Here is a 6922-nt window from a genome sequence, read left to right on the forward strand (position 1 = left end):
CGACAACACCTCGGAGCTCAACTCCCCGGGACACTGCCACAACCCCTAAAGACAGGAGGCACCAAGAACAATGTTCTCGTCACAAAACCATCGGAACAAAACCAAGGTACTCGCGTGATCCTAAAAAAAAATTTAGTGAAATTTGAGAAGAGAAGAGTCAAAACTCTACGCCAGGATGCCTTACCAGAGCGATGAGGAGACTGGGAAGTAAAAAGAATTCCTAAGCTCTCCGATATATAATTCCTAAAGACTCAAAAAAAATTTCTAGACACAACTCGGCTGCTAAAAACGATCAAGCAATGGGGCTCCTAAGGTCGGGGAAGGCTCTGATTACCAACTTGTAACGCCCTCGATCCGGCTATAGCTCCCACGTGTCGAGGCACGACTTAGAGGCATAACCGCATTGAAAGCAATGTCGCAAGTCGGGCAATCATTACAACATCCCATGTAATATATAATAAAAGGGGGAGATAACATAGTTGGCTTACACTCGCCACGTCACATCAGAGTACATAAATAACATCCATCAAACAAACACTCATGGCCCGACTACGGCGCCAAAATAGAAAAGAACCCAACATGCGACAAGGTCCTGAATCGATAACCCCAACTAGGCACCACTACTGATCATCCGGAAAAGATACGTAGTATTGCTGAGAGTCCTCGTCGAACTCCCACTTGAGCTCGTAATCGTCAACTGGAGCAGAAACACCTGGACCTGCATCTGGAGTTGTAGTAACGGTGAGCCACAGGGACTCAGCAATCTCACACCCACGCGATCAAGACTATTTAAGCTTATAGGACAGGTACGGCAATATAAGTGGAGCTGCAGCAAGCGACTAGCATATATGGTGGCTAACTTATACGCAAATGAGAGCGAGAAGAGAAGGCGAAGCACGAGCGAGAAGCTAAAGGAACATCCTGCGCAAGCATAACTCCAACACCATGTCCACTTCCCGGACTCCGCCGAGAAGGGGCCATCACGGTAACACACACGGTTGATTCATTTTAATTAAGTTTAGTTCAAGTCATCTACAACCGGACATTAACAAATTCCCATCCGCCCATAACCGCGGGCATGGCTTTCGAAAGATCAATCCCTGCAGGGGGGTCCCAACTTAGCCCCTAACAAGCTCTCACGGTCAACGAAGGAATAGACCTCCACCCAAGACACACCGATCAGACTCGGTATCTCGGTACAACAAGATGATTCGACAGGTTAAAACAAGTCCAGCAACACCGCCCGAATGTGCCGACAAATCCCGATAGGAGCTGCACATATCTCTTTCTCAGGGCACGCTCGGATAGGTCAAGCTACGAGTAAAACCAAACCTCAAGTTTCCCCGAGGTGGCCCCGCAGGCTGCCTGGTTCGGACCAACACTCAGAGGAGCACTGGCCCGGGGGGGGGGGGGTTAAAATAAGATGACCCTCGGGCTCCGGAAACCCAAGGGAAAAAGAGGCTAGGTGGCAAATGGTAAAACCAATGTTGGGCATTGCTGGAAAAGCTTTAATCAAGGCGAACTATCAAGGGGTTCCCATTATAGCCCAACCGCGTAAGGGACGCACAATCCGGGAACATAACACCGATATGACGGAAACTAGGGCGGCAAGAGTGGAACAAAACACTAGGCGAGAGGCCGAGCCTTCCACCCTTTACCAAGTATATAGATGCATTAAGATAACATAGCAATATAATGATATCCCATCAAGTAAATAAATGTTCCAACAAGGAACGGCTCCAATCTTCACCTGCAGCTAACAACGCTATAAGAAGGGCTGAGCAAAGCGGTAACATAGCCAATCAACGGTTTGCTAGGACAATGGTGGGTTAGAGGTTCAATCATGCAATTGGGAGGCTGACAAGCAAATGGTAGGCATCGAAGCAGTGGCAAAGCAAAAGAGCGAGCAAACTAGCATAGCAAAGATAGTAGTGATTTCGAGGGTATGATCATCTTGCCTGCACAGTTGTCAGAGTTGACTGGATCCTCACAAGCGAACTCAACGGGCTCCTCGGTAGCGAACTCGTCTCCTGGCTCTACCCAAAGACAAACAAGCAACAAGGATACAATCAACCACGTGCAAGACCAAGCAATATGATGAAATGACGATATGCTATGCGGGATGCGATGCGGGATGCAAAATGCAAGATATGACAGGAAATGCATGAACCTGGCATCAACTTGGAAAACCAAGTGTGCCACTGGATAGAGGGGATTAAATCGCTTGAAAACGACATAAAGATCATAGGAATTGGAGCTACGGTTTAGAAATGGCAAGCGTTTTAAGATATGACACCGGTATGCGATTTGCAGCAAGTAGGCATCTAAATGCAATGAAATGAACATGCTACAGCCACCAAACATGAAAACAAAATACATGGCAGTGATGTACACAAGATGGTTGACAAAACACTAGCACTGAGCCATAGGCAAATTCATCCATTAAGAGGTTCAAACAAGCATGGCTAAAACGCAAATGCAAAACAGATTCCAGACTTAGTGAAATTAACACTAGTCTGAAATTTCAGATCACGATGCTCTCTTCGGAGCAGCAAAACAACATGATAGAAAACCTGAACATGACAAGTAAGAACATCGCATGGAGCTACTCAACAAGCTTAACAAAACACCCAAAGTGACCTGGGGCCAAAAGGGTTCACAAAATACTCTACCGAGCTCACGAACATAGCTCGAACACAATCAGTTTTCAGACTTAGTGAAAACTGAGACACGCTGAAATATAACTCACGAAGGCATGTAAACGAGATCGATGCACTCACTACGGTGCAAGTCATGGCAAGGAAAGCATATAACCAGCAAGAAGGCACAATGTGCTAGCTACACATGGCAAGAACAAAGGCATAGCATGCATGGAACACTAACGGTAGCATCGGCAAAATCGCAAACAAGTTGACGATCTGCCCAGATTAACTACGAAGCAAAAGTTGAGCTCGATTGAGTCAACCTAGAGCACTCCACATATGCCAACAAAGACATGGATGGATAGAGCATAACTTAAATATCAAAACTCCCTTACTGATCATCCTCAAAAGAGGCACGGATCACTAGGAAACAAGCTGGACATATAGCATCATGAACTAAAATATCCCAGACTTAGTGAAAATCACTAAGTCCCTGAAATCTGCAATCTCAGGTACCTCTCTTCGCAAGCTTGCACAAGACAACACACACATCCTAAAAATGCATGGGTGGCACCTCTGGAAAGAAGACAAAATGATTCACAATTCATCCCAAAGGGGCACAGGCATATCATGCACGAATTAAACATGGCAAAAATGACAAAAGTGCATGATGAACTAACGGATCTGCGATTTAACTCACGAAGCCTCCTTCTAACAGCATTTTGGGCATCGAGATGACCTCAAATGCAAATGATGCAATGGAATGAAATGATGTACATGTCGAGGCGAAGATTTTGACATATCATACGCCCAAAACGGAGCTACGGTTGCGGAGATAAAAGCAGTCAAAGTTAGCACGAAAATTAGGGTTAGGAGATAAAAGTCAACCGGGGGGATCCCCAGATCCAGATCCAGACCGGGTTCGGCGGCACTGTAGCTGGGCGTGCGCGACGAGGTTCGTCGGCGCCGGATCCGAGGCCGCCGGCGTAGGGGGAGGCGGTGGCCGGCGTCGAGGGGCGGCGAGGTGGCCGGCGGGGCCGGCCGCGGGCGAGGGCGCGGCCACGGAGGCGCGGGCGCGCGGCGGCCGGTGCGGTGGCGGCGACGGCGCCGGTCCGGGGAGGCGAGCGGCGGCGGGGAGGCGGTCCGCGGCGGCGCCGGTCACCGGCGTCGGGGAAGGAGGCGGCGCAGGCGTCGGGGTCGGGCGCGGGGAGCGGCGGCGCGGAGACGGGCCGCGGGGGCCGGCCTCGGGCTCCCGGGCCTCGGCGGCGGCGATGTGGGCCTCGCCCACGTGGCGGCGCGGGACTCGCTGCGGCGGCGGGGCGGACGTTGTCCGGTCGGATCCGGACACGTCCGTCGGTGGCGGGGTTGATCTGTTTTTTTTTAAGACTAGGGTTTCGGACGGGGAAGAAGAGATCCGAATGGAGGGGGTATAAATAGGCATAAGTGGAGCTAGGAGAGTCCAAATGAGGTGCGGTTTTCGCCCACACGATCGTGATCGAACGCTCTAGGACATGGAGCAGAGTTTGGTGGGTTTTGGGCCAAATTTGGGGGGTGTTGGGGTGCAACACACACGAGGCCTTCTCGGTCCCTCGGTTACCCGTTGGAGTATCAAACGAAGTCCAAATGATACGAAACTTGACAGGCGGTCTACCGGTAGTAAACCAAGGCCGCTTGACAAGTCTCGGCCCAATCCAGAAATGTTTAATCCCCACACAAGAAAGAAAGGTAGAAATGACCACCGGAGGAGAACGGAACGCCGGATTGCAAAACGGACAACGGGGAAAATGCTCGAATGCATGAGATGAACATGTATGCAAATGCAATGCACGAGATGACATGGTATGAGATGCATGAAAACGAAAACAACACACGGAGACAAGGACCCGAACCCGAGAAATAAATATAACTTGACACCGGAAACGGCAAGAGTTGGAGTACAAATGGGGAAAGTTACATCTGGGGCGTTACAACGACGAACTGTAGCACCGGTGCATACTCAGGGAGAACACTTATACCTTGAAATTTAGTGAGAGATCATCTTATAACGCTACCGCCAAACTAAGCAAAATAAGATGCATAAAGGATAAACATCACATGCAATCAATATAAGTGATATGATATGGCCATCATCATCTTGTGCCTTTGATCTCCATCTCCAAATCACTGTCATGATCACCATCATCACCGGCTTGACACCTCGATCTCCATCGAATCATCGTTGTCGTCTCACCAACTATTGCTTCTACGACTATCGCTACCGCTTAGTCATAAAGTAAAGCAATTACATGGCGATTGCATTTCATACAATAAAGCGACAACCATATGGCTCCTGCCAATTGCCGATAACTGTGTTACAAAACATGATCATCTCATACAATAAAATTTAGCATCATGTCTTGACCATATCACATCACAACATGCCCTGCAAAAACAAGTTAGACGTCCTCTACTTTGTTGTTGCAAGTTTTACGTGGCTGCTATGGGCTGAGCAAGAACAGTTCTTACCTACGCATCAAAAACCACAACGTGGTATAGTGATTGCTTTTTCATCTTTAGAAAGAACCCTGTTCATTGAATCCGATTCAACTAAAGTTGGAGAAACTAACACCCACCAGCCACATGTGTGCGAAGCACGTCGGTAGAACCAGTCTCGCGTAAGCGTACGCGTAATGTCGGTGTGGGCCGCTTCATCCAACAACACCGCCGAATCAAGAATCAACTAGTGACGGCAAGCAATATGTATATACCCACGCCCACAACTCCTTTGTGTTCTACTCGTGCATATAACATCTACGCATAAACCTGGCTCTGATGCCAGTGTTGGGGAACGCAGTAATTTCAAAAAAAATCCTACGCACACGCAAGATCATGGTGATGCATAGCAACGAAAGGGGAGAGTGTTGTCCATGTACCCTCATAGACCGTAAGCGGAAGCGTTATGACAACGCGGTTGATGTAGTCGTACGTCTTCACGGTCGACCGATCCTAGTACCGAAAGTACGGCACCTCCGCGATCTGCACATGTTCGGCTCGGTGACGTCCCATGAACTCACGATCCAGCGGAGTGTCGAGGGAGAGCTTTGTCAGCACGACGGCGTGATGACAGTGATGATGATGCTACTGGAATAGGGCTTTGCCTAAGCACCGCTACAATATGAACGAGGTGGATTATGGTGGAGGGGGGCACCGCACACAGCTAAGAGATCAATGATCAACTTGTGTGTCTATGGGGTGCCCCCTCCCCCGTATATAAAGGAGTGGAGGAGGGGGGTGGGCCGACCCTGTATGGCGCGCCCTGGAGGAGTCCTACTCCCTCCGGGAGTAGGATTCCCCCCTTCCCTAGTTGTACTAGGAGAGAAGGAAGGGGGAGAGAGGGAGGAAGGAAAGGGGGGCGCCGCCCCCCCTTCCTAGTCCAATTCGGACCAGAGGGGGAGGGGCGCGCGGCCTGCGCTGGCTACCTCTCTCTCTCCACTAAAGCCTATTAGGGCCCATATACTCCCCGGGGGGTTCCTGTAACCCCCCGGTACTCTGGTATATGCTCGAACTCACTCGAAACCTCTTCGATGTCAAAAACATAGGCTTCCAATATATCGATCTTTAAGTCTCGACCATTTCGAGACTCCTCGTCATGCCCGTGGTCACATCCGGGACTCCGAACAACCTTCGGTACATCAAAACACATAAACTCATAATATTGATCGTAACTGAACGTTAAGCGTGCAGACCCTATGGGTTCGAGAACTATGCAGACATGACTGAGACACGTCTCCGGTAAATAACCAATAGCGGAACCTGGATGTTCTTATCGGTCCCACATATTCTACGAATATCTTTATCAGTCAAACCGCATAACGATATACGTTGTTCCCTTTGTCATCGGTATGTTACTTTCCCGAGATTCGATCTTCGGTATCTCAATACCTAGTTCAATCTTGTTACCGAAAAGTCTCTATACTCGTTACGTAATACATCATCCCACAACTAACTCATTAGTCACATTGCTTACAAGGATTATATTGATGTGCATTACCGAGAGGGCCCAGAGATACCTCTCTGATAATCGGAGTGACAAATCCTAATCTTGATCTATGCCAACTCAACAAACACCATTGGATACACCTGTACAACACCTTTATAATCACCCAGTTACGTTGCGACATTTGGTAGCACACAAAGTGTTCCTCCAGTATTCGGGAGTTGCATGATCTCATAGTCATAGGAACATGTATAAGTTATGGAGAAAGCAATAGCAACAAACTAAATGATCATCATGCTAAGCT

The sequence above is a fragment of the Triticum aestivum genome, chromosome 1A, assembly GCF_018294505.1.
Source record: "Triticum aestivum cultivar Chinese Spring chromosome 1A, IWGSC CS RefSeq v2.1, whole genome shotgun sequence".
Taxonomy (NCBI): Eukaryota; Viridiplantae; Streptophyta; class Magnoliopsida; order Poales; family Poaceae; genus Triticum; species Triticum aestivum.